Below are 21,954 nucleotides of genomic sequence, written 5' to 3' on the forward strand. Positions count from 1 at the left end.
CAAAGCATAATATGGTGGATTGGGATAGATTCCACCCGTCTCTAGTTTGGTGATCTTTCTCCTTTATGGCGAGTATGGCTGAAATGTGGCTGATCTGATGGATAACCCTTTTATTTAAACTTTCCTCCACATCCCAGTACTGCCAGAGCCCTTAAGTTGGAACTGGTCCAGACTTCCTGTAACTACTTGGGCAGCATATCAGATGATCTAAGAACATGGCGTTTCATTCATTCATATTGTTTTACTTTTGACTTTCTTTGGAGCACCAAGGCCGACCTTATCAAATTTAAATCAATCCTACACAATTCATTGTGGCTTCTGTGGAAGTCTGTTTTTCACAACCATATTGTTCTGAGAGCAATGCTCTTTGGATACATGAAGGCTTTTTTTATCTGGCAGTAAAATAAAAGGAAAGGGAGGTTCAAATGCAGAGGAAGGAGGGGAAAATAAATGTGTAATGTTGATCTTTGGGTTCCTCCTGCTCTGGCATTGTGTATGTGATCTGGCTGTTGATGTCAGGCATTGCAGCTATCAGGGAGGGTTGTAAATTGGCATTTCAGGTGGCGCTGTGGGTTAAACAACAGAGTCTAGGGCTTGCTGATCAGAAGGTCGGCGGTTCGAATCCCTGCAACGGGGTGAGCTCCCATTGCTCGGTCCCAGCTCCTGCCCACCTAGCAGTTCGAAAGCACAGCAAAGTGCAAGTAGATAAATAGGGACCACTCTGGCGGGAAGGTAAACGGCGTTTCCGTGCGCTGCTCTGGTTCTCCAGAAGCAGCTTTGTCATGCTGGCCACATGACCCGGAAGCTGTCTGCGGACAAATGCCGGCTCCCTCAGCCTATAGAGTGAGATGAGCGCCGCAACCCCAGAGTCGGACACGACTGGACCTGATGGTCAGGGGCCCCTTTACCTTTACCTTATACTTGGAAAGGAATTCTTTTGCTATGCCCTCCATGAACCAAAATCACCTCCACCCCGCCCCGCCCCCAAAATGAAAGTAGGTCATATAAAGGAGCGCAAGTTAAAAGGTTGCTGGTATCTATTTATTACAGGTATCTTCTTGATTCCCACCAAGAAGCTCAAGGTTTTGTGCGAGCTTCTCCATCTCATCTTTTGCCCCCACCTCAACCCTGTGAAGTAGGTGAGCTACTCATGGAGTATCTGAGAGTTCTCTCTGGCTCATCCAGTTAATAAACTGTGCATTTTGAGTGTTCCATTCAGTTGACTGTCTGACTGTCATGGAAGTGAGGTATAGCAGCAAACTGAGGTCAGGCTTAGCTTGAAAGGGTCTGAAGGACTGGATGTGAACTGAGCCAGATTTTTCAAGCAGCTGAATTTCAATCCTCACAGAAGATTGGGTTCCACTAGTTTCCTACCAGGCGGGCTGCTGTTAGAAGAATACAGGAACTACTGCAAGTCATCACTTGGCAGGCCTTTTCACTGGAAGTTCTGCCCCTTTTATATAAATTTTATATCACTTAATATGGATTTTATATTGATTTTTTTAATTGAGGAAGTGTTTCAGGATATCACATAGCCTATGTATCTTACTGTATTGTTGTCCCTGGTCTGATAAAGAGGTTTCAAGTCCCTCAACGTAAGGTGTGGGTGCAAATTTCAGTCCCGTCAAATTCCATCAGATTTGGTTGCAACTAAATTTTGTTGAAGGGACATGGGTGGTGCTGTGGTCTAAACCACAGAGACTAGGGCTTGCCGATCAGAAGGTCAGCGGTTCAAATCCCCTTGATGGGGTGAGCTCCCGTTGTTCGGTCCCTGCTCCTGCCAACCTAGAAGTTCGAAAACACGTCAAGTGTAGATAAATAGGTAAATGGCATTTCTGTGCGCTGCTCTGGTTTGTCAGAAGCGGCTTAGTCATGCTGGCCACATGGCCCGGAAGCTGTCTATGGACAAATGCCGACTCTCTCAGCCTATAGAGAGAGATGAGCACGCAATCCCAGAGTTGTCTGCGACTGGACCTAACAGTCAGGGGTACCTTTACCTTTCTAAATTGGGTTGGGTTTTGTCCAAACACCCTTGAAATGAAATGTAACTCTCTATCTCTCTCTCCTCTTTCTTTCTGGCTAACCACAGCTCTTTAGGTTTTTAGCTGTAAAACCCATTATGGATGAGATCCCAAGTTCCTTTGTAGTACTGAAAAATAGCTTTTTGCGCTTTATGGTAGACTTCTTGCTCCTTTATCTTAACCCATTTGCCACCACTGCCTTTGATTGCCTCCTACCTGTTCCAAGAGGAAAGGAAGTTGATGATGGATTTGCATAATTAAATATGCAGACTTTTGTAAATTCGCTTGTTCAATTATCTAATACCATTCAGAGACGCTGCCTTCAAAAATTGGCAGGCTAATGCCCAGGCAGATAAATGGAAGTTGCCAACATTTGTCATTTTCCATAAAAGCAGTGATTCAGATATGCCAAGCAGCAATTTAATGATCAACCTACTGTCACCTAGTACTGAAGCTATCTTCATAATTACCCTAAATGGCCTATGGCTAAAATCTGAATGTGCATTTCCTGATGACAAAGTGGAGTCCCCCGTCTCTCCCCCCCCCCCCGGCACTCAGTAAAAATAGAAACAAAACAATCTGTTCCACAGTTGCTCAAGTTCAGGGGATGAAGGTAATACCAATATATTGTGTGCTAGAGAAATAAAAGCACTCCAAATGTACAGGTAGGTAGCCATGTTGGTCTGGCGTAGTCGAAACAAAATAAAAAAATTCCTTTCAGTAGCGGCTAAAAATTCCTTCCAGATGGATCGCGGCTAACAAATTGAGATTGAATCCTGACAAGACAGAAGTACTGTTTGTGGGGGAAAGGAGGCGGGCGGGTGTGGAGGACTCCCTGGTCCTGAATGGGGTAACTGTGCCCCATTTAGACTCACAGCTGTCCATGGAGGCACAGGTCAACTCTGTGTCCAGGGCAGCTGTTTATCAGCTACATCTGGTACGCAGGCTGAGTCCCAACCTGCCCACTGACTGTCTCTCCAGAGTGGTGCATGCTCTAGTTATCTCTCGCTTGGACTACTGCAATGCGCTCTACGTGGGGCTACCTTTGAAGGTGACCCGGAAACTACAACTAATCCAGAATGCGGCAGCTAGACTGGTGACTGGGAGCGGCCGCCGAGACCACATAACACCGGTCCTGAAAGACCTACATTGGCTCCCAGTACGTTTCCGAGCACAATTCAAAGTGTTGGTGTTGACCTTTAAAGCCCTAAACGGCCTCGGTCCGGTATACCTGAAGGAGCGTCTCCACCCCATCGTTCTGCCCGAACACTGAGGTCCAGCTCCGAGGGCCTTCTGACGGTTCCCTCATTGCGAGAAGCCAAGTTACAGGGAACCAGGCAGAGGGCCTTCTCGGTAGTGGCACCCACCCTGTGGAATGCCCTCCCACTAGAGGTCAAAGAGAACAACAATTACCAGACCTTTAGAAGGCATCTCAAGGCAGCCCTGTTTAGGGAAGCTTTTAATGTTTGATGGATCTCTGTATTTTAGAATTTCTGTTTTGTTTGAAGCCGCCCAAAGTGGCTGGGGGAACCCGGCCAGATGGGCGGGGTATAAATAATTTATTATTATTATTATTATTATTATTATTATTATTATTATTATTATTATAGCACCTTAGAGACCAACTAAGTTTGTCATTGGTATGAGCTCATTGCACAACCAAGCAATAGAAATTACTTAATGTGTCAAGCACTCTTGATTGTCCCTTGGGATAGAAAGTAACCATTTTAGCCACTGTACCAGATGCCACACCAAAACTGTCTCCAAAGAAGATCTAAAGCCTTGGGTATTACCACCACAGGTGCAGCACAGTACCTTGTAACACCACACCCTCTTCAACAAAGAGGTGGAAGATAGGTATTTATCCAAGGAAGCTTCAGGGGGGATAAAGTGCATTTTAAAATGTTTCTCTTATCCATATCTTCATTTGCCCTGCTGCTTTCCCCTTGGGAAACCCGATCTTTAGCACTGAGTTGGAACAAACGGCAGCTAGGTTTTTCACAGATTGCCATTTGCTCCAATTTAGCACTAAAGAGTGGGTTTCCTGGGGCAAGGTGGTAGGGCAATGGCAAAACCAAAACCACTTGGACCAATGCCTAAAAAGTGTGGGACAAGTGCAAAACTGCTCGGACCCCTGCTGTCATGAACACATCTGCCCCGAGTAGAGAGACACAGCATGAGTTACGAAGCAGTCAGCAGCAGGAAAGCTTGCAATTCCCTCAGACAGCTGGAAGCAGTCAGCTGTCTATTCCCCCTCCCCCTGACACAGAAAGAAAGGCAGATAAGAAGCTATCAGAGAGTGGGATGGAGAGAAGCCAACTCGCTCAAGAAGCACAGGCAGGCTCAGAAAGCAGGAGGGGGAACATTTCCTCACTGGAAGAGGAGGAAATTAATCCTATGAGCCCAAGGAGTATGGGAAAGGTATTATGATAGGAAACAAAACCAGAAACGTAAGGGTCATAGGTTCAGGATATTCTGCAGAAGCAGGAAGCGTTCCTCAAAAGGGTCAACTGAATTGTAAGGTACGGAAGCTCCGATAGAGGATCCGAGGCTGATTCTTTGTTTTGCAATAAATCTTCGAGCTAATTACGACTTGTGTGCTGTGTTATCAAGATGGGGCAGCCTGGGCTCCTGACACCTGCTTTCTAGGCAAAGGGCAATTGGGACTGTGGATGAAACCCTTTGCCAACAGAATCCTGTATGGCTGCCATCTTGGTTAATGTGAATATTCCTTGGTCTGCTGCCCAGGATGTGTTGATCCATTTTGTACTTCTATAGATATTACCCACTATGGGACACTAAACAATCAAGTGGCCTTTTTTGTGTCTTCCTTCAAGCCAAGCCCACCTCATTACTTGGCAGCACCTTCACAAGTGTGCGTATTTGCCACTTTTGCAGACTACCCAGAGGACTGCCACCAAAGATGGCATTTAGCTGTGAGGTGTCATCCATTTATAAACAAGTCCAGTACTCTTAGTAGATCCCCGTGCCTTGTATTGTATACACTTATCTGTGATCTCTTATTTAAGAAGGGCATTTCAATTCTAGGTCATCTATCTATCTATCTATCTATCTATCTATCTATCTATCTATCTATCTATCATCATCTATCTATATCTATCATCTATCATCTATCATCTATCATCTATCAACTATCTATCTATCTATCTATCTATCTATCTATCTATCTATCTATCTATCTATCATCTATCTATCTATCTATCTATCTATCTATCTATCTATCTATCTATCTATCATCTCTCTCTCTCTCTCTCTCTCTCTCTCTCTCTCTCTCTCTCTCTCTCTCTCTCATCTATCTACTAGCCGACCCTCCCATGCATTGCTGTGGGTTGTGGCTGCCCCCACCCTGTGACGATCCATGACGGGTTGCTGTGCCTGGCTCATGGTCCTTTTTTCCCAGGAAAGGGGGAGGATGTGTCCGTTTCCCCCTGGACTATGTGCCCCCCCCCTGGTTGTGTCTCATTCCTGTGATTACTCCCATCCTGTAGTGACCCATGAGGTATCCCGTCCCCCCTCCCCCCACCCTGTGGCTCCCCCCACCCTACATCAGCCCATGACCTATTTGGGCCCCTCCTCCGCCCACCCCCAACCCAGGGCTCCACTCGGGAAAGTATTTAAAGGGCTGCAGAGCTGAGGCCTAGTCTGTAAAGTGGAACCAAGGCCTATTTTGTAGGCTTTAAAGTAGAGGCAAGGCCTAGTCTGGGCTAGTATTTAAATGCAAGCCAAGGCCTCCGCCCTGTATCTCCATTTCTTGGCCCCGGCCTGACTCTGTGGGCATACCTGCCAAGTTGCTGTTGGAGAAATAAGGGACCGGGCCGGAAGTAGCAGACCGGAAGTAGCGCTGCCGCCATTTTGGAACTGGGCGGAGCATGCTCAGAAGTGACTTTTTTTAAAAAAACATACTTTTTATTAATTTTACAGAATACCAAAAAACAAAAAAAACGGTACATACATAAACACCTTTTCCACCTCCTTCCTACCCACCCACATGGGTCCTCCCCTGCCACAGAAGTATCCCATGTATGTGAACAGTCAGAGATGGTCCATTTTATGCTTGGATTTCTGTCCTCCTCCCCCTCCCCCTCCCCTGACCCCAAAGCCCCCCCCCTGCCACCAGGGAGCTCCAGCAAACCAGGGCAGTACGCAGGAGGCCATCCATCCAACCATCTATTGTCATACCAAAAAAAAAAGAGAAAAATAGAAATAGGAAAAAAGAAAAAAAAGAAAGGGCAAAAAAAGAGAAAGAAACAATACAAAACAGAAAATTTTTTCTTACATTCATGATTGTAAAACCATATTTTATGGGCTTCCCCTCCCCCACCTTCCCCGGTTTTCATCCCTTTTTTATCATCTGCAACAGTTTCTTACTTTATAAAAATACACCTTTGTATCTTATACAACTTATAAATCAATTGTTAACATTTTCATCTAATATTCAAATCACTGAAAAATCAAACTCCCATTTTATCTTCCCGTGCCTAATTTTTTCTCCCTCTATAAGCCTCCATATTTTCACATTTTCCAAAATCCATTCACTTTTAAAACTATACCTATTCTCAATTTAACCTTACATCCCCGATTAGCGGCTCCACCCCCCCAATCCAGCAAATTCCATAATCAGCGGACCAGTTATAAACCTGTTAATCCATCCATATAATCACAACATCACTTTCCCTTCACCCCACCCTCTGTTTACAGTCTTTTGCCATCCAGGCCACCATACAGGACCCCTGAATTTCTTCTCTTCTCTGCATATTTTTTCCTTCTTCCCTGTGGGCGTTCTGGAGTTCCAATAATACCAATCGTGCCCCCCTCAAAAGCGGGGCACTCCATCCAACTTTTTGTAGAGTAAAGTCATCATTTTTTTCGTGGTGTGCTTCATTTTGTGTTGAATCATCACGGTCCTCATCTTCATCTTTTCCTTCCAAATCACAGTCATCATCATTGTCATTCTCACATTCATCTTTTTCAGTGTCAAAAGCTTCATCTCCTAAAAAATCATATTCTGCCATCACCATCTGAAATTTTTGCTGTAACTCTTGCCGTCGTGTCTCCTCTTAACATAGCTCTATTCTTGTTTCCCACATTAAGGTCAAAACAGACCGCTGGAACTCAGGGGAACACTTTTTTGTTGACATAATTCAATCCTGCCAAGGTCAAAACTTGTCACGTGGGGTGGAATATGATCACAGTTTATTTTCTCGACTCCATTTTAACAAGCTGGCTGCATTCTTCAAGTCTTATTAACAATAAAGTTCGAACTCACATTTCACAAACATTTAAACCAAAAAAGAAATTCCACAAAGTCCAGAAATACAAAGTGAAGTAAAAATTGACTCATAAATCCTGATCAACTCACTGGGTTGTCTGGGCTGCCGGCTCCCGAGGAAAAGAAAGATTTTTCTCAGTCTTTACCTCTTGCTGCAGGGCAGTCATAAACCACAGTCTCTCTCCCCTTCTCACCCTGCATCAAAGGGGAGATTCTCTTTGATGCCTTTGAGGGATCCTTTTGAATTGCAAATCTTCTGTTTATGGCTTCGGGTTTCTATTTACTGTCTCTTTTGTTGCCGTGGGGGGGGTGGCTTCCTCTTTTCTCCCCTCTCTCCCATATCCAAATTGTTTTATAATCCAAATCGTGAGGTTACTTACAGTCTTTTCCAATCGTTTTATTTTCGGAAGAATCCAGCGCTCTCCGCCTTCGGCTTGAAGCTTCTCCCTGCTAGAATAACGTTGCCGCTCAAAATGGCCCCCGCGACTTCTACCCTCCTCGCTCCGGAGCTCTTATTAGAGCTAACCGAAGAGTTGGGGAGTCCGGATTGGGGCTGTGCCGAGCAAATTGCCCCCGGGACGCCCTTCCCGAGGTTCTAAGGGGCGCAGCGTCGCTCTCGCTGCCCTCCCCACTCCTAGCAGGGACGGGCCGTCTCGGAGACGAGACGAAACCCCGCCGATCGGCGCTGGCGCTGAACCCGGAAGCCTGCTCAGAAGTGACTTTTGATGCTGCTTTGCCCAGTTCTAAAATGGCCGCCGCGCCAGAAGTCGCACTGCAGCCATTTTGGAACTGGGCAGAGCAGCATCAAAAGTCGCTTCTGAGCATGCTCCGCCCAGTTCCAAAATGGTCGCCACGGCAGAATAAACCGGGGAAAAACAAAAAAAATCCATTTTTTCAGCTAGCGACAGCTGGAAAAACGGGGATTTCCCGGGGAATATGGGAGACTTGGCAGCTATGTCTGTGGGTTGTCTGGTAATGGCTGCCTTGGTGGTTTCAGTTGCTCGGTTGATGACATCATTATTTGGCGCCGCCCTTCAGAGCTTTTGCTGGTGACAGTGCATGATCTGCCTTTCTATTGGATGCTGCTGGAGTCTTCAGAGTTGCTGCTGGCGATGTCTAATTTGCGCACCACTTTTTTGTGTTTAATCATTATTTTAGGTATGAAAGGTGTGCTTTCTGGGGGAAAATTATGCCAGATACCTCCCTGATGGGCAAGGTATGCTTTGTCCTAATTTGTTGCATTTTGGTTCAGCGGTTATGGAGGAAGGGTGTTACACACACACATATATGTATGAATGTAGAACATAATTTTATTAGATGGCTTATGGTTCATGAACAGTAAAGGGGATAAGTGAATTAATGAAATGTGTTATGACTGGCAATTGTTTATCCGGTGCTGTTAATTAATCAGTGTATTAATTACAGGATAAAATTATTCATGAGGTTTGCGCAGTCAGGCGGGCAGTGCTGGGAATGAACTGAGGAACAAACTCTTCTCACTGCAGCCAAGAGCAATTTTCTGTTTCAAAATTCTGTCTAGTTGTGCATGCATAAGATTTGAAAATCAATAAAATACCAAGTAAAAATGTTTGTGAAAGGATTGATTTCCTTCTCATTTAAAAAGCAGAGTTGGAGCCCATGTAAGGCGATGGAAGGATTTTTCGACATTATCTTCTTTTCCAATCACTTAAAAACATTGCATTAGAACAAGGGAGGTCTTGCACCCACCATGAATTTGATTTCTGGATCCAGGGTCCAGGCTGTGTCCAATCAGGTCCAGACCAAACTGGGGCCCAATCTGAATTGCTGAACTGGGCCCTGAAGCAGATTTTTGTAGGGAGGGGGAATTGCACAGCCGTACTTTGTACCTTCTGATAAGAAGCCTGCAACAATTGCAACATTACAGACAAAAGGGATCAGGGGTTTTTTGTGCTAGGTGCATTAAAAATGTATTTTAGGAGAAGAACTAAAAGGGATCCACTTCCCTCTATGTGGTTTTCTGGTTTGTTTGTGTTTTTTTTAAGAAAAAAACTATTAAAATGACACACTTTGCAGAAGTGCCCTTATGAAAATAGCATAAAAAAACAAAAAAATTAAAATTAAAAAAAAAACCAGAAGGATGAAGGCAGAGACTAAGGAGTTATTTTTAAGTAAATGGCTTCTTACTATACTATTGTTTTTATCTCCATGCACTAACCAGAAAGTCTTCCAGTGTTTACCCATTTTTTAATACAGTCAGTTCTTGCATAATTATTCCCTATGTGATGAATCATATGAATGAAATGTTAATACTAAACTAGGAAATAAAATTGATTCAGCTGTAAATGGAACAGCAAGATATGTAGATTGACAAGGAACATTTCAGTGTTGAAATACCCTAAAGAACAACCCTCATGTGGTCCATAGCTGCCAAGTTTTCCCTTTTCTCGCGAGGAAGCCTATTCAGCATAATGGAAAATCCCTGAAAAAAAGGGATAACTTGGCAGCTATGATGTGGTCACCAAGATTGATTGAATACAGCGCTGCATGACATCTAAAAAGAAAAAGTGGTTGCAAAGCAGATTTTGGGTTTCAACTGTATTAACAGATTCAGTTTTAATACTTTTGCATAGGCCCTTTTAGATTTCCGGTGCCCAGACATGCATGTTTGGACATGCGCAGAAACTATTTCTGGTGCCGCGCCGCTGGGTGAGGCTGCTGATCCCTTATTTTCCAATCCGGAAGTTGACAGCTATGACTTATGTACATTTCTAGTTATGACCGGACCTCCAGAATGGATTATGGTTGTAAGTAGGGGTTCCACTGTAAATAAATGCATATGCAACCATGAAGCTCAACTTGTGACCTCGTTTAAAAGAATGAAGCGTGTCATGCTGCCTTGTAAGGTTATTGTTGAGATCCCTGCATTGCAGGGGTTCGACTTGGGATATCTCCCAACTGTGTAATTCTATGATTTGGTAAGTCTATGTATGCTGGATGCTTGAGGACTAGTGAGTTCGTCATTCACTGAGAAAGGGGTGAGAGCAAAGTACATGGATTGCAACCCAAACATTAAACAAGGTATTCCGTAAAATCATAAAAACACAGGTAAAAGGTAAAGGTAAATGACCTCTAGATAGTTAAGTCCAGTCAAAGGCAATTATGGGGTTGCAGCACTCATCTCACTTTCAGACCAAGGGAGCCAGTGTTTGTCCACAGACAGCTTTCCGTGTCATGTGGCTAGTATGACTAAAATGCTTCTGGCACAACGAAACACCATGACAGAAACCAGAGCGCATGGAACTGCAGTTTACCTTCCCGCCGTAGCAGTACCTATTTATCTACTCGCACTGGTGCACTTTTGAACTGCTAGGTTGGCAGGAGCTGGGACCGAGCAATGGGAGCTCACCCCGTCACGGGAATTCGAACTGCCCACCTTCTGATCAGCAAGCCCAAGAGGCTCAGTGGTTTAGACCACAGCGCCACCCGCGTCCCTACATAAAAACACAACAAAACAGTTCGCCAGGACATCACTGCTGAGAACAATCTAGCTGGAGTTGGAGTCAACTTTCCAGAGTCCGTGTCTGACTGTCACACAGCAAACCTGTAAGGTAGGTGAGCGTGTTTAGTTTCAGCATTGCAAAATACTGGGGAAAAATAGTTCTGTTCAGTTCAGCATGCATCATTTCATAATACCAATTGAGGGGAGTGGAGGGAAGGGCTAACTGTGTCCTTCATATCTGTTCATCATTTATGTCCCAGACAGGCAGATGGCTACTTGATGGGCAATTAGTTGTCTCACTGATTTGTAAGTAAAAACAATCAAGAAACATATGGAGACAACATCAGCAGTACTGGAAGTTTCCTTAAGTGTAGCAAGGTAAGGGGTTACTGTTCTGAGCCACATTTTTAATATAAAGCACTAGAACAGATCACTCTGGTTTCTGGGACATTTTTCATTGGTATCCATGCACCCAACCAGTCTCTCGAGCCCTCCTTCAGTGGATCAGGACAGGACTGAGACCACTAGACCATGGGTAGGCAAACTAAGGCCCGGGGGCCAGATCCGGTCCAATCGGCTTCTAAATCCGGCCCGTGGATGGTCCAGGAATCAGCGTGTTTTATTTAAAATGCATCTCTGGGTTATTTGTGGGGCATAGGAATTTGTTCAGTTTCCCCAAAAAATATAGTCGGGCCCCCCACAAGGTCTGAGGGACAGTGGACTAGCCCCCTGCTGAAAAAGTTTGCTGATCCCTGCACTAGACTATTGCTAGGTGAGTTGTCACTACTAGCACCATAACTCAGCAGGACAGTAAAGATACAGCTTTGTGGATTGCTAACAGCCACAGACCAGGAAATATAAGTGGTCGTTACATATGCAAAACTGCATCCCCATAGAAGAGTGGAAAAAAGACATTCCAAAAGGTGTGTGTGAGCAGATGGTAACATTGGAACCCCACCCCCTTTTTTTAAAAAAAAATCATGAGTTTTTTAAGGAAGTTGCTGTCCACACTACTTTTCTAACTAAATAAAGTATTTGAGGGAGGCTATTATTTTTAGGAACTTTGTTCCACAGTTCAACAAACAAAGGTAAAAGATAATCCCATTGCCTCTGGCATCCTCCTTCCGCAATTGTGTGTAGCTGACGGCAAAAGGAACTGAGCTTGAGGGGGTGGGGGAATTCAAGATGCTACTGTGTGTATTCAAGTAATTCAGGGTCACAGGAGTTGTGCATTTTCTCCTTAAACTACATATCAAAATTAATTCTCATTGACTTCATGTCACAGTTTCTGTCCATTAACCGATACACAGGGGGAATCCCTTCACTGTAGAAAGAGTTATCTCCCAACACTCGTCAACTTCTGACTGTACAAACTACCCATCTATCCCAAAATGTGATCAAACTGCCACAGCACCTGAAATAGAGCAAACAAATTTGGTGCTCTGGCAAGTAAAATAAAATCATAAAGCACAGTCTGACATCGCTGGTGCTGAATAAAGGGGGGGGGAGTCTGTACTGCATTGTTTACACTTTGCGTTTTGAACATTCGGCACAGAAAGAAATCTCTTCCTCTACTGGAATCCAATTTAAACAGAAGAAAGATAGGAATCGTGGGTGTTTTTTTTAAATCAACAACAAAGTCAATGAGAAGATTATTTTGAGTTGAAGGACTGTTCATTGGTCTTGGCTGAATGAGAGGCCAAATGATACAGAGAATGGGAGGTCCACCATCCCAACATAGTTCTAGTTGCAGGTAGGTAGCCGTGTTGGCCTGATGTAGTCGAAACAAAATTAAAAAATTCCTTCCAGTAACACCTTAGAGGCCAACTAAGTTTGTCATTGGTATGAGCTTTCATGTGTATGTATCATGTATGTTTCATGTGTGTATCTGAAGAAGTGTGCATGCACACGAAAGCTCATACCAATGACAAACTTAGTTGGTCTCTAAGGTGCTACTGGAAGGAATTTTTTCATTGTGTCTCATCCCAACATAGTTTTGTTTTCCTAAAAGCAGCCACGGGGAATAGGCTGTGGTATGGGGCAGTGGGGTGAGGTGGGGACGGAAAAAAATACCTGCTTCCCCACCCACCAATTCCCCAGTGTGAATCCCCACCATCAAGCTGTTATTAGGCATGGAGGAGAAAACACAGAAGTGTGCTTTGTTCAGCATTTAGAGAATAATGTAACTGTTTTCCAATAGTAAAGTGAAAATATTTCTATTTGTGGCACCAGGGGTGCCAATTTGAATAAAACAATGGGGGGGGGGCAAGTAAGCCCCACCTTGCGTAATTGATCACATGATGCTGTGAAGGCACAGCATTTGAATGGCAATGCCCATCAAATTGGGGGGGGGTGCCCCTCAAATATTTTATTGGGGGCCCTTGAAGGGACCTTGACCCCTCGGAATTCGCTCCTATGTGTGTAACCAATTTTGCTTAGGTGGGTACAACAGATAGATCTCATGTGAATAGATTGAGGGCATTTTCTATTTAATGGGTTGAGTTCAAAGTTCCCCTTCTTCTGAGTCTTTTGCCAAAGGAGGGACTCCTTCAGCTGATTGAATTACTTTGTCTGTTGGAGGAAGGGAACTCCCGGAACGGGGGGAAGTTGTGTGGATCAAACCTTACATGTTTTATATTTTGTTTCCATCTTAACAGTAATAATTACTGTTTTAAACTATTCCAATGCCTTTTCGTCTGTACAGTTAAACCAGACAAAGTGAAATTTCTAACTATTGGGAAACATCTGCTGGTGAATCACTTTACATTTACCATGGCGTCCTGCACCTTACAAAGGATGTAGAGACATGTCTTCTAGGGCAGCGTTTCTCAACCACTGTTCCGTGGCACACTAGTGTGCCGTGAGACACTGGCTGGTGTGCCGCGACGTGCGGCGACTGGAAGGGCGCTTTGCATTGTCACGTGCCTGGCGGCCGCCAATGACCTGCGCTGACCCACCGGAAAGCAATATTTCTCCTCCTCTTTCCCACAGCTCAGTGCAAACGAGCCTGGCGGCCGCCAATACACAACACTAACCCGCCGGAAAGCAATATTTGGCAAGTGTTTCTTACAGTCATAATTATAATATAGGGCGGCACAGAGTTAATTTTTTTAACTTTTTTAATGGTGGTGTGCCTCAAGGGCGTACCCACCACGGGGCAAGTTAGGGCAGCTGCCCTACTCTAGAAGCAGGGCTGGTGGGCAGAGGCGGAGCACAGCCCGGCGGAGCGCGAGTTCGCCATTCCCGCCGCGCCGCACCCTCCCTCCAGCTCCCCGGTGCGCCCTCAGGCAAGGCCAAGCACGGCGGGGAACCAGGGAGCGCAGCGCGGTGGGCGGGAACGCCCAACTCGCGCTCCGCTGGGCTGGGCTTCGCCTCCGCCCACCAGCCCTGCTTCTAGGGAGGGGCACAGCCCAGCAGAGCGCGAGTTCGCCGTTCCCGCCCGCCGCGCTGCGCCCTCCCTCCAGCTCCCCGTCGCGCCCTCTGGCAAGGCCAAGCACGGCGGGGAACCAGAGAGCGCGGCGCGGCGGGCGGGAACGCTGAACTCGCGCTCCGCTGGGCTGGGCTCCGCCTCCGCCCACCAGCCCTGCTTCTAGGGAGGGGCACAGCCCGGCGGAGCGCGAGTTTGCCGTTCCCGCCCACTTTGTGGCCCCTCCCCTTCTGTGCCTTGGCCCCTCCCCTTGCCCCCCCCTAGTTTTGATCCTGGGTATGCCCATGATGTGCCTCGTGATTTTTTTCACGGAACAAGTGTGCCGTGGCCCAAAAAAGGTTGAGAAACACTGTTCTAGGGCACCCACTCAGTTCATCTGGCTGTCGGTCAGTGCTGTTGAGCTTCATTATCACCAGAAGTGTGTCCCAGAATACAACTAACATTGTACATTAAGAAAGGGAGGGGATCAGTGGTGGTACTTAAGTTGTCCATGTGGGCCCGTCTTGCTTCCTACAGATAGGCAGACTGGCCCAGGCTCAAATGGAATTGACTTGAAATTAGTAAATAGCCTGATATAATATGAGTCAATCTAAACAAAGTTCAGTTGAACCCTGATTGTGGGCATGTCAAGATTTAATTCCTATAGCGCTGGCAGCCAGTTAAGTGTATTCCAACTTAACTGGGAATGGCGGTGAGAGCTTTGGGACAAGCGTATGTGGCAGTAGTATTCCTCTCTGGCTTGGGTTAACCAGCATATTTGAGACAAGTATTACTAGTGAGGAGGAATTAAAGAACCTCTTAATGAGGGTGAAAGAGGAGAGCGCAAAATATGGTCTGAAGCTCAACATCAAAGAAACTAAGATCATGGTCACTGGACCCATCACCTCCTGGCAAATAGAAGGGGAAGAAATGGAGACAGTGAGGCGCAGCTTCCAATTGGCTGCAGGAGCTTCCTGCACTCAAGCGGAAGCTGCGTCAAACATTTGGCTTCCAAAAATCGTTCACAAACTACTTCTGGGTTTGCAGCATTCAGGAGCCAATTTGTTGGACAACTAAGCCGTTCAAGAACCAAGGTACCACTGTACAGTGGTACCTTGTGTTATGGACAGGATCCGTTCCGGAGGCCCGTCCATAATGTGAAATGCCAGCAACTCGAAGTGCTGCATCTGCGTAGGCGCACGGAGCGATTTGGCACTTCTGCACATGTGCGAGTGGCAAAACCTGGAAATAACCCGTTCTGGTACTTCAGGGTTGCCGTGGGACGTGACGCGAAAAGACGCAACATGAAGCGGATGCAACACAAGGTATGAGTGAATACATATTTGTGTTTGGAGAACTGCATCACAAAATTCAGAGGAGTGCAAATTTGAACAAATAGGGTAGTTCTGGTTTGTGTGGTACCCTTGCTGGTATTCCCAATCTGGTCAATATTATACAAACTGACCAGGCTATGGAGCTGCAATCTCTTTAAAAAAGTGAAAATGTGCTGCACTTGAGTGTCAGTTGATTGTCAAGGAATGCACGAGTGTGGACAAAAGTTCAGAAGGTTTGCAATAATTGCAGTCCACACTGAGCCATCCTGACAAAGTTCTCCCATTGTTAACTGAATTTTATGGGTTTTTCTTTGATTGCTTCCCTGGCCTTCAGATTCTGGCTTGGCTGTATTATTACACCCGATGCAACAGAGAAGTTAATTCCCTTCCCCGCTGGTATTCTGATTGGACTGTTGCACTCTGTAAGATTCATTCACAAAATCATAGCTCTGGAATGGTCTTGCCACGAACTGTTGAATTTACATAATGGTTTTCATACTTTTTTCCATACTTAATCCAGTTTACAAAGCCATGACTTGTTTGCAGAAGCCATTGCCCCAAGGCCACTTACGGAATAAAAGGGTGTCCAGATGCTGATTTAGCTCAGCAGTCAATGTTCCACTAATAGTCTAGTCAATCTGGCTCAGAACACAACAAATTGCAGTCAAAGCATTTCCTTCCCGATGCCAAAAAGCTCGGGAATTAATGGATTAGATGCTCTAGAACAGAATCAAATTGAGGTGTGTTTAAATCACGATTCATGTTCTCTTAATATAAAAACATTTCCCCATTATTCTATGTATAAGTATATCTATATCTATATCTATATCATCTATCTATCTATCTATCTATCTATCTATCTATCTATCTATATCTCAAACCTTTATTAGGCATTTTACAAATAGAATCGCAAGAAAAAGAATCATATACAAAAGTATTTAAATGCATACAAAGAGGCAACAGTAAACTGCATATACTAATTGTATGTATATATATATATATATATATAAATCAAATCCGAGATTTCTTCCTATTAAACTACTCCTTGAGACACTGCTGCCAAAAACTCAGCTACTCCCGCAGTCACCTTATGATCAATGTCAGACAGGCAGAATCCAACATTTCCACCATGCTGCGGTGTCAGAGCACCCAGAAGGGGGGACAACACACGTTCACGCAGCATGCTGTGGAGTGGACCATGAAAGAGAATATGCTCTACACTATCCGGCACATTCAGAGAACATCTACAGTATCTCCTGTCTCTGGGAGTGTTCCGATATCTACCCCTGACAAATGCTGAGGGAAATACATTCAGTCGGGCTAGCATAAATGCCCTACGTTGGGCTGGGATTATTAGTTTTGTAATATAGTTGACCCTATTATCTAAGATATTTAAATCATAGAACATGGGGGAGCAAACTCTATTTGCAGCTGCCACAATGTATAAGTGTAACTTGCAGCCCCCTTTCCATCCACACATGGGAACTCGCAATATCTTTATTTAAACAAAATTATGGTGGGAAAGCCTTCATTTCCCAAATCTGGTCTAAAAAGTTAATTGAAGTAAAATGAAAAGGTGAACTGGTTCCCTTTCTCCTATAATTGTTTGAACTCCTCCGTTTTTATGAACATGAACAGGCTTTGACTGATATTTGCATTTTGATGAAGTGAGTCCAATATCTATGTGGCAATTTAATTATGACATATATTAAGACAAAGTTTATTCTATTGGAATTTTATGCATTCATATCCACAGACTTGCATGTGATTCCTGAGGATTGGTATAGGTTTGAGAGAACTGGGTCTCCTCAGTCAGACATGGGGAATGAGACTGAGATGGGTTTGCAATGCATTTTTTATCAACAATATATTTTGGAGAGTTGTTTGTTCACTAAGCATTTGGACACCTCTTGAGATACCATAACCAAATTTTTCATGGTGGTTTCTGAGATCACGTAGCAGGTTCTCATCAATGTTTTGATGCAATTGGATGCCATTTTGAATCAAGCTATGTTAAAGAAATCTCTTATAGAGGCGATTGTTAGAAACCCACCCAAAGTGAATGTTTCTGGGGAGTCTCATCGCCCTGTTAAGGCATGCTACCAGTGAGTGCCCTAGAAGGCAACTGTTATGTACTGAGCTGAATCATAGAACAATAGGATCCAGAATCAGCAGTTTGATTGGTCCGCAGGAGCCACCCAATCCAACTCCAGGTGGAAGTGAATCTGCAACCTGATTGGCCTGCAGGAGCAGCCAATCAGGCGGCTGGCAGAAGTGAATCCGCAACCTGATTGGCCTGCAGGAGCAGCCAATCAGGCTGCTAGCAGAAGTCAATCCACAAACTGATTGGCCCACAGGTGTAGCCCTGAAGTAGCCAATCACACAAAGCCCATTGTGTAAATAATGTATATATGCAGATGGTTTTGGGAAAAGGGCATTCTTCTCTTCTCTTTGATGACTACGAGCTGAATAAAGAGCATGAAATTCACTCTCGACTCCGAGTATATTTCAGCAACGTTGGAGGATATTGGCTGTCTGGTGTGACCCTTTGGATGGCATGGACATCAGGCACTGGGGTTTTAAACAAGGTTGGGATATCTATATGTAGAAACCGTCCTGAGACAGAAATCAATTTATCATTAATTCACATATGTGCAGGAATCTGTACGGTTTGAAATGAAGTCTTAAACAACAGCAACAAGGAACAAGCTGTTACCTCCATATGTGATGCTTACCGGTATATGTAAACAGGGATAATCAAACAAGCAAATAAACAAACCCTAATAAAGGATATTGGATGATAGCATGGTAGGAGGTGACTTGGTGATAGCCAGGTCACTGATAAATAGTATAGAGATCAATAATTTAAGAGCTAATTCTTTGGTACCCCTTTAATGAAACGAACTCTTTCAAGCCTTCTTGGAAGCAAAATACCAAGTCAAATCACTGTAATGAGCACTCACACTTTACATTGTGGGTGCCCTTTGCAGGATCGTGCATGGTGCTACAGTTCCCAGGGAGCCTACTGGCAAAGAGGGGCTGGCTTGCCTCTCAGTGTTAATTTTTGGAGGTTCACGCCCAACCTCAGTAATCATGTTTCTTGCTGGGAGGTGGGGCCAGCCCCACTTATAAATAGGAGGTGGAGCCGACAATAGCCAGGCAGTCAGCTCTGGAGATTCACCCTCCCTACCCTTCCTTTGTTTAATGTTTTTTGTTTGCAGGTTAACTTTTTCTTCCTGTTTAGTGGCACCCACTATGGTCTTTTGACTGGTTGCTGTTGAAGGACAGGGAAGAAATTTTCCTGCATTGGTAGGTTTTGTCTTCCCTGCAGCAATTCGTCACAACTTGGGCGGTTATGGCCTTGGGTGGAATACTTTAGTCTTTTCTTTCCCATATTGGGGGGCGGGGGCGTGAAGTGGTGACTCACCCCCCTGTGGCGGCGATTCCAGAGTCCCCCTCTTAAAGGGGTTATATATATGGGTGTCACTGGCCATACACTGAAATGTCGTCAGTGAACTACCATGGGTTCAGGGATATGGGCTGGGCTGCCTGCTACACTTATGTCTCACAGAGCACCCCCATATCCCATTTACTATGATGAGCTCCAGTTCCCCCCGGCTTCCTACATAAGGAAGTTTCATAAAGTTGTGGCCTAATTTTAATTCCATATAATGTTGTCAGAGTCTTTATTCCTTCCTTATCATCCCTGGGCTTACCTTCCAAGTCCGGGACTGCAGAATCCGGGACCGGCAGCCGTGTGACACCGGAAGTTGCGTCGACGTAACTTCCAGTGTCGTTTTGCCCTTCTATGGGCACCAAAAATGGCCACCGCCGGCTTCGGAAGTCGCTTCTACGCATGTCAGGAAGTGTGTCGACGCAACTTCCGGTGTCGCTCTGCCCATCTATGGGCACCAAAAATGGCCGCCGCCGCCACCGGAAGTCGCGTCTATGCACTTTCGGACATGCATAGATGCGACTTTTGAAGCCGGCAGCGGCCATTTTTGGTGACCATAGAAGGGCAAATCGGAAAGAAAACAAATGGCCACTGGCAGGAGAAAATAACGGAGAAAAACGGGAGACGAAGTGATACGGGGGACCACCGGGAAAAGGTAAGTAAAAATGGGGGTTTCCCGGGGAAAACGGGGTACTTGGCAGCTATGTCCCTGGGGGCTGGGGCTGTCACCGCCTGGTTACGCAATATAAACCTCTCCTAGTTTTATGTTCAGCTGAAATCAGCCCTAATCCTGCTAGGCATTCCTGCAGTGTAGAAGGGTACAGATAACCTATCCTTTTCAACATCCGATTCAACAGCTGAAGGTAGAGTGAGAGTAATGGAGAGCACTACACATAAATTGGGGTAAATATATTAAATACTACACTTATGACTAAGTTGAACGGCTGCCCAAGCTGTGTTTTTACCTTGAGGTTGGTTATATAACATCAATAACCCTCTTGATCTCCACCAGCAACTCTGCTGAATCAATGCCTCCCTCTAATGAGGGTGTCACTGTTCAGGAATATTTTATCCCTGCTAGAAGACCTTTCCTTTTGGGTGATTTGGAGGTGTGTGTGTGGGGGGGGGGATGTTCACAAAAGAGGCAAATTTATCCTCGGCACGAACCACTTCCCAACACCCAGTGCTTCCTGCCCAAATCTGCTTAGGTTCATGGGAGCCTCAATTCACAACACTAGCTATGTGGTCCCTTGGTGGATGTGTTCATGTAGCTAACAAGAATACCATGCAGTCTGGCACAGATAAAATGTCACCAAGGCAACCCTGTAATGAGTGGAGTCAGAAATCTTCTCTGAGCGAGCATATTTGCTTATGAGAGACACTGTTATTTTAACCCGGCAGTAGAAATGTGTGTGTAATAGGAAGATGCCAACTTCTCCTAAATCGACTTAAATCTGCATTTAACTGCTAGTGGTCAACTTTGCCTCAGGTGATCACTAGCCAGCTAAGCGTTGGGAGCTATGACAATAGAAAACAATGGGGTTTTCATCTTCCTTTCAGTAAGTACTAATGATGAGAAGAACACAAGCAACTGGAAATAACTGCATAATACTCACTGGAAATAGACCCTCGTTAATAATAAACTGCACCTCATCTTTATTTGAGTTGCCTTTTCTCTTTTAAAGTAAAACTATTCCTGTGTGAATAATTCCTTCAAAACTCCATGCAAGGAGAAAAGAAAGATGTTGCAACGCAATCATATTTCAACAGCTGAATTACTAGTTTTGCAAGGAAATTGCCCGTAATGATCCACCATTTCCACAGTATAATTGTTTGGTCAATACTTTTATCTCAAGAAAAATGTACAGTCCCTTTAGTGCTGCTTACAGGAGCCTGGCACAATTGGAAATATAGATTGGCGGCTTATGCTTTTATGTTGTGATTATAACAGCCCATGAAATCCAGCAAGAATAAAACTACAGTCTCAGCCTTCGTAACATAACACACTCAGGTACATTCCCTTTACCCACAAAAATTACTGTGTGGATATATTATTGGGCAGGAGGGTCAGGGAGGTGGTTCATAAGCAGGTATTTATATCTGCAGTTTTCCTAGATCAGGGGTTCCCAACAAAATTTTCTCGAGGACCCCTCATCGAGCCGCTATTGTGACAAGGACCCCCATTAATTCCTAATCCTAAAATTAAAAAGTGAGAGCCAAATTAAGAGTCTTTTTATATTTTATATTTATACGTTTTTTACAGTTACAACAGAGTACTCCATCAGTATACAGTAAGTTTTAATTTTCAGTTCTTAATGAGATGAGTTAAATCTGTCCTTTGAGTCCATTATTTCTGAAATATTAGGTTCCAAACTTGAAACTTTCACTCTGAAATCCGACCGCATGTCGAGCCGATTCCTATATTTGTTTTTCATGAAACACATGGAAGAAAATGCTTGCTTTGTTTACAAACACTACTGTTTTGCAAAGAGGCAGCGCGCGCCAGGGAGGAGGGAGGGGAATGGAGAAGACGGGGTACCTGCGCAGTAGCGCACAAATGAAGCCGACAGGTGCAAAGCATCTTGGGGAGGTGAGCGTTAGTAGAATGCTACTGCTCTTTGCAAAACAGTAGTGTTTGTAAAGCGCCACCTAACGGCATACAGGAGAACTACTGCCTCTATCTAATTCTAGTTTTGCGCTAGACTCTGCTCATGCAGGAAGCGGCCAAAACAAAAATATGTTATCATACGAAATATATTTAATATATTTTTTATTCTAATAGCATCTTGCGGACCCCTCTGGCATAGCTCGCGGACCCCTGGGGGTCCCCGGACCACCTGTTGGGAACCACTGTCCTAGATGATGAAGGTGGGTGGAGGCAATGGAGATCAGTCAGCACCTTGAAAATCTCTGGCCACTCACTAGCCAGCAGCACCCTCTGACATAAGAAGCCATCATCAGCCACACA

The sequence above is a fragment of the Zootoca vivipara genome, chromosome 13 (assembly GCF_963506605.1).
Source record: "Zootoca vivipara chromosome 13, rZooViv1.1, whole genome shotgun sequence".
Lineage (NCBI taxonomy): Eukaryota > Metazoa > Chordata > Lepidosauria > Squamata > Lacertidae > Zootoca > Zootoca vivipara.